The sequence below is a fragment of the Drosophila rhopaloa genome, unplaced genomic scaffold (assembly GCF_018152115.1).
Source record: "Drosophila rhopaloa isolate 14029-0021.01 unplaced genomic scaffold, ASM1815211v1 contig_155, whole genome shotgun sequence".
Classification (NCBI taxonomy): domain Eukaryota; kingdom Metazoa; phylum Arthropoda; class Insecta; order Diptera; family Drosophilidae; genus Drosophila; species Drosophila rhopaloa.
The window spans coordinates 12555510-12562923 of NW_025335034.1; positions in this window are offsets into that span (position 1 = coordinate 12555510).

The window sequence follows — 7414 nt, forward strand, 5'->3', positions numbered from 1 at the left end:
GTAAAAAGAAGTGGGCCAAGGTGGCTTCTTTGTGGGACTCCTGAAGTAACTCGGATCACTTAGATAACTTAAGATTCATATAAGAAGATCACATGGAAACCCTAATAAGTCTAGCTTTAATACAAGAAGCGAGTGATTTACTGAATCAAACGCTTTACTGAAATCAGTGTGAGCTACGTCAGCCTCCATGTTCTTTCTGAAGCCATTTACAAAAGACGTTAACTCCAAGAGGTTTGTCGTCGTAGATCTTCGCCTTATAAATCCATGTTGACATGGAGATATAATTGATCTACAAAAATGTTGCAGGTGGGGTGTAATAACGTTTTTGAAAAGCTTTGGGATGGCGCATTATTTGGATATGCCTCTGTAATTCTTCAGTTATATAATTCTTCTACCTCATACGAAGCCATATTCCCGTTGTTGCATTCAAAAAGCCTGTACTGTAGGAGTTGTCAAGCCTGGAACTCTCGTAACTTTACTGCGAGAAAAAATACGGCTAGCCAACGTTCAGTACGTCTGACACCAAACAGTGCTGCGCTGCTTTAGCTGCAAGCCGCAACTCTTGATGCAAATCATTGGAATCTTGCCAGGGGAGACACTTCGAGCCTCTGCCCGCTTAATATCTGTGGCGTTGATTTTTGTGGCCAAGGTATCGTACAAGTCTTACGTTTATAGTTTATATGACTTGTCCATAGTGTAAAATACACAGACGCACGCATAAGAGGTAATCTCTAAAATGTATAGGTTACCACGTAAGGGTGGGTAAGGAATAGGGGGCAAACAACGTCCAAGTCTTTCTAATCCTTGAACGTTTGAAGATCTTTTCTTTTTCTTAGCGTAACTTAGCAGTGGGTAGAGCCGATTACAAGCATTTTAGGTACAACTTATTAGTTTCCGACAGTGCACTTATTTTTTTGTTTTATGTTAGGTATAGCTGAAGTAGAAAGAACCAACGCCAGTCCGACGAGCATAGCGCAGAGCATCGCTAGAAGTGCACGACCCCTACGACTAGCATACCGGGGAGCGACTTGAGAACCATAAGTATTTGAATTTAACCTGGACTAGCAGGGGGCGTTCGCGTAAGGAAACACAAATATATCACTTCAGCGGACTTTGAGAAGCAGATGTGAAGTCTGCAAAATTCCTGTTTCTTGAGACGGTGGTCCAGGACCGGGAAGAAGCTTTCTTGCGTATAGGCGCAGGATGAGACGTACCGGCGAGATGTTCATCGGCTGGCCCTTACTGTCCTGAAGGAGGTCGTCCTTTCAGAAGAAGCGGTTTGCAAATTTATTTTGAAGTTTAGTGTAAGGCAAAAGCGGTTTCGGAATAATGCTTTTACAAAATAGTATTACGTTTTCAGTATTTATCATCCCTATAGTAGTACTCAGTTCTTATTCTATATGTTTCATTAATTATTTTTCTTTATTTTTCTTACGGGCAGAGCATAAGGAGCAGCTCTACTTTTATCTTATCATATCAGTGGCGGCCGGAGTTCTTCTTTGTCTTACGCTTGTTATTTTTCGAACTGCATTAAAAAGACGGCGAAGAGAGCACAAGAAAAAGAAGCTTTGTACTAGCAGAGCCTTCAAAAACTTTGACGATGTGCCAGCCGGCAAAGATAATATCATAATATAACATAAAGACTCTGTCACCATACTCCTTAGAAAATCTGTGACAACGACGGTATAATTAATTTGACGAACTATGAGGTAAGTAGCGACTGACTGCTTTAAACTAAGAACTGGGAATCCTAAGAACTGTTTTCATTATTATTTGTATAAACTTCCATAAAATCATTTTACCACTTAACAATTTTGGTTGTGCAAAGAGTCAGTATTGGAAATAAGGTGGTATAGTCTACTATAGTCATAACATGTTACTTTAAATAGATTTTGTGTGTCATAGTTTTATCTGAATGAATGTAAAAACAATCATTGTCTTACAGTTGGCTGGAGACTATAAGTTGCTTACAACAAGAGTGGAAGCTAACTTTGGCGGTCAATTTCCACTGTCTGCAATGCGGAAGCCGAGGCCAAAGTCAACACCAACGGCGAGACGTTCTAACTTTGGCTACCTAAGAAGGGCAGAGGAGACCTGGCACCGACTCTGATAAGTCATCGAAATATTTTCTTAAATATTCAATAAATATTATAACGTTATTTTATGTATACTAAAAAATCTGAATTCACTGGCGGGAGGATTGATACACCCTTGGTATTCTAGGAAACAGCTGTTACCTACAATGTTTAGGTAATGAGGAGTTGGCGAATTCGAGTCTTCCGATATCCTGCGGATGAAGAAATGACTTAAATTATATATATCGATTTTTGGAATGTTGATACTTGAAATTAAAATAAAAGAGTAAAATTAAACTAACTAAAAACAGAATAAATAGGTGCAAGTTTTTTTTTATTCCAGCAATGAATTACTTATCAACTACTAAAAAAAAAAAAATTATTACGTCAGGCGGGAACTCTCGGCTGGGCGGCATCGGCAGGAGCCTGCAGCAGAATCGCTTTATTGTCGGTAAATATGCTGGTTGCCACCGTTTTGAGTTTCTTTGTTTGATTTAAAGGTTTTTGATATGACATTTGGTTATCCGTATGCATTTTTTCATTTGTGTCGTTTTGGAAAAGGCGATTTACCGTTGGCAGATCAGTCGGCCACGAGCATGTCCATGATCTCGGCGCTGTTGCCTTATCTTTAGGCACAATATAAAAACAAATAATTTTTGTGGTTAGTCACTTCCTCTATCACTCGTCATGTAAGTCGATAGACAACTTGTCCTACGGAGAATAGAATTATGAGGTAAGTACGGGTGTTTTGTTCATTTTCTGCTAGTGTGTGTGCTTAATCCAGAGCCGTGCTTTATGGTCTGCCGACTGCAGTCCACCTAGCTTGTGGATAAGCCGTTCCCTGTGAAATCATTCGGGTTGCGAACATCAAATAATACTGCTCTATGTCAATCGACTCATGTTGGCTTCTGTGTATGGTACAGTTATCGTTTCACCGATCGTTGGCAATCGTGGCTCTTAACATGTGAGAACCGATGGATTTACATAATAAGTTGTAACACTGGCTTTCAATTAATTATATTGTTTATTCCATTCACTTAGCGACGAGTTGCCAGACATTATTTTCTGCAGTTGAATTTTTCTTTTCGATATATTTAAAAAGAAGGGAGACAATGACTAGTAGCTGAAATCTCTCCTGGTAACTCTAGTCACATCACCAACACTACCGGATCCCACATATATAAAACAAAAAAGCATCGAGAGTGTGTACGGCGAAGCCATGTAAATGTGCTGACACTTGCTATTCACATATCTTAAAGCCTAACAGTCATATTTGGATGTTCGTATTTCTTTAACCACTTGAGTTTAATGGGTGGGTCTTTATGTTACATAATTAAATTACACTGTAACACTATGTTGGCCTTGGTACAGTGGGTGCTGGCTAAAGCAATACATGCATATTACATCAGATTTCCTGCTTGTCTGTAGAATTCAATTTTTTTACAGGAAGTGTTAGCATTCGGCTTTCAGACAGGTTTCAACCTGACCTGACATTTTTAGGTGAGCACACAAGTAGATCATTGAAACACAAAAACGTATTTCCTTAGTGAGGCAGGTATTACTTTATTGATTAGTCGATAATCCGAAAGGCACAACTGTGTTCTGATAGACCGGCGGGCTGACACCGTAAAAACGGTCTTCTTCGGCTTTTGGCTTTGATTAAACCTAACTTCAAAATACGGTCTGAATTGTCGTTCAACAACTTTTGTTTTGCTGGTAAGACATGCTCATCTAGGTCTGTTTTTCCTAGCCCTTTTTCCAAAGCAAGATAAGTGCTTTTGGATGACCTGTTTTAAATCTTTGGATTGCTCGGGAGTGAGCTCACTCAGAGTATACGGAGTCTCTGGCTGGGGCCCTGCTCCTGTCCTGCAGCGCATATGGTAAAAACGAATATTTCAGTGTTCTGTTTGCGCTGGCCCCGCTCCTTACCGGCAGAATATTAGGAAAAAACATAGAGCTCCGTTCCCGCAGACTCGAAAGAAATTTAAAACCTTCAAGAACATGTAACAGGGAAGGTATTGGATTGGATGGTGCCTTTCCGGTACGTTTAACACCCGCTTCCGTTGAAATTCTTTAACCAATAGCGTGTCGGTGTCGTCATCGCTGACCTATTTCATTTCTAGCCCGTTTTTCTTTGATCCAAAGGCAACCGGGGTTCCCTTCCTTTTCTTCTTGCTAGGAACGTTAATAGAAAGGCTTTCTATCAGAGTGCTCACTAAGTCTTTTTCCGGGATCTTCAGTTTCAACTTGAAGTGCAAGTTGTGTATTCCGGCGATAATATCGTCCACTCCATTAACTTCTTGATAGTGACGAAATCCTTAGCAGACTTGGCAAATAGCCGGGTCATCTCGCGGGTCAAAGCGTAATAGTTAAGATCAAAGTTTTAAGCGATGTCTTCCATTAGCTGCCAGTACCTTTTGGCTACTGCTCCTTTTAGAAGGCAGAGGAATTCGCGAAGCACTCTGTCAAAGATATTTTCTCGGGGCTTGTCGTCAGGTGTTTCCGAGCCAGTTAATTTGACTGTGCACTCTTGGTGGTGTCAATGTTCTGGGCGATGGGTTGTCTTGCTTCAGCCAGAAGCTGTCCGTAGTGACCGGTCCGTGCTGCTCTGGCATAGCTTGAGAAGGTGTGGGTTGGTCATGGGTTGGTCATGGGTTGGCTTGATGCCTGGGATTTGTTTATCGCTGTCGTCTGGCCATTGTGTATTTCATGTGCATAGCAGTCCTTAGTTCATGGTTCTGGTTTTTTTTTTGTACTAAGCTTTGCTATTTATTTATTGAAAATTCTTTTTTCGAGTACTAACAATAAGTGTATCAAATCTGTATGATGTCAATGTTGGTGCTGCATGCGTTCCCCCCATAGTTGGAAGCCATAAGTCCAGATAGGCTTGAGAGTGGAGTTGTAGAGCAGGACCTTGTGATCCAGACGCTGGGGAGATCGAGCGTTAGATATCCAGTGGAAGCTGCTGGTTTTTAGTTTCAATGTATCTTTGCTTTCGATGTATCTTCTCCAGGTTAGTCGTCTGTCTAAGTTGACGCCGAGACGTTACTTCGTTGACTTGGGAAATCGGCATACTATTCAATGATAGTGGAGGGCATGTTTGCCTGTTGAGAGTAAACGTTATGTGTTTACATTTTTGTTCATTTATTTTAATATGCCAATCAGATAGCCACCTCTCACCTACGATGAGGTGATTGGCTAGTTGTGTTGTTGTTGTGCAAAAGTTGACGTCCGTATTCTACTGGCCTCAGCATGAGTAACCGGCCCAAAACCTCTCTTTCTAAAATAATCCGCTACTAGTGACCGCAGTTTTCTCTTAGAAAGAATCTGAACGTACAGTTTCCCGCCCGTCGTTGGACATATGGAGCATCGGTATTATTATTATATGTTATTTATTTGGTCTGCTATACCAGCTAAATTCAATTTACGTTAATATGCACGTTGTATGCGCGTGATTATGTAGTATTATAAAGGGAACGTCTTAATTTATCGCTTATTAAGTTGTCGGCGTATTTAATTTCTTTTTTAAAGACGTAGTAGATGTGCGTAGAAAAAGATATTGAAAATTTACAAGTCGAGTTGCTCTCCTGTGACTATCGCAGAAGGTAAGGACTTCAAATTCTAATAATACTTTATCTTATTTTTGAAAGACAAAAGAAAACCATGTCTTGAAAATATTATTAGGTCTTTCGTTTTAAAGAAAGATAATTAAGTTTCGGGTACTAAAGATTAAAATATCCATATTTTAAGTGCGCTGATTTTAACAAAATATTTAACCGAAAACTCATGTATGTTTTATATATGCTATAGATTGTAGCCAAAGAGAGCGGACTTGCTTTGCGCGGAACACCGCTGTGGGTAATAAGTCAAAAATAAACCGTGTCCAATGAGACAACGAATTACCGAGCAGATCCAACAACAACATATTTGGCCTCTTAGCTGAAAATCAACCAGTGAGAAAACACGAACGCCCTGGTCAACAAATTGTTGCCCTAGTCGGGGACGGAAATTTTCATGTGAGAGGAACACTAAAGGGAATTTCACGAAACCAAACTTCAGACCAACTCCGAAGAACATTTCCGAGCTGTGTCCAAATACCTTGAGCAAGCTAAGGACCCAACTAAAAAGCAGCAACGCCTTAAAGAAAACAGAATTTCTGCAAAGAACGTTAGTAAGATCATTAACAGGAACAAAAAGCCGCAACCACTCTTCAAGGTCGAGGGGGAGCCAGACTGCAGAGTTTTGAAGAAAAATGAAGCTCATCCCATATATAACCTGCAATACCTATTACACCGAAGAATTAAGGTGGAAGAGCCACATAAAAGGAACGGCCCAGTGCAATGTACAAACTGTCAGGAGTATGAACACACCAGGACATACTGCACACTTCGATCGATATGTGTAGTTTGTGGAGACTTCCATAATTCCGGCAATTGCCCTGCCAACAAGAAAGACCCCCAAAAGAAGAAATGTGGAAGGATCGCATGCAACGAGTGACAACAACGCGCCACCAAAGCACACAAAACGTGTACACTTACTCAAAAACGACGCCAGAAGTATTTTTCGTGACGGCTGCAAGATCCTCATTTGGTCAGCTAAATACACAGAAGGGATTCTCATACGCCGATGCCCATCGAACAGGAACGGAAAACCCACTACAGTCTTATCTAGGAAACGTTCAGCAGGTCCCAGGGCAGTCACAAAGCCCACTGGAAGCTATGATGGTTACCAATGGAATTTATGTTCTTCAAGAAAACGACCATACAAATACTGGTTCAAAACCAGAACATGGTGTTACAGTTGCTTGCAGCAAAGCAGTCCAAATAATTGATGGCAAATCTACGAATAACCATGTGGAGCTCTAATGGCGTTTCCCGGCACAAACATGAAATAACACAGTTCCTGAATGAAAATCATATCGACATTATGCTACTGATAGAGAAGCACCTCACAAGCAAATAAAATTTCCAAATAAGAGGCTACACCTTCTACCGCACCAATCATCCAGATGATAAAGCCCACGACGGAACCGGCAACCTAATCAGGGAACGGATCAAAAACCACTTTCACGAAACGTTTGCAACTAATTACTTGCAGGCCACGTCTATCAAAGTGCAGTCAGTTAGCGGACCCCTTTCCATATCCGCTGTCTCCTGCCCGCCTCGCTTTACTATTACTGAAGGACAATTCATGGATTTTTACAACTTACTTGGAGATCGCTTTATAGCAGCAGAAGAATATAATGCCAAAAAAAACCCACTGGGGATCACGACTCGTGACTTCCAAAGGAAGGCAATTATATAATGCAATTATAAAACTAAGCAACAGATTGGACTATG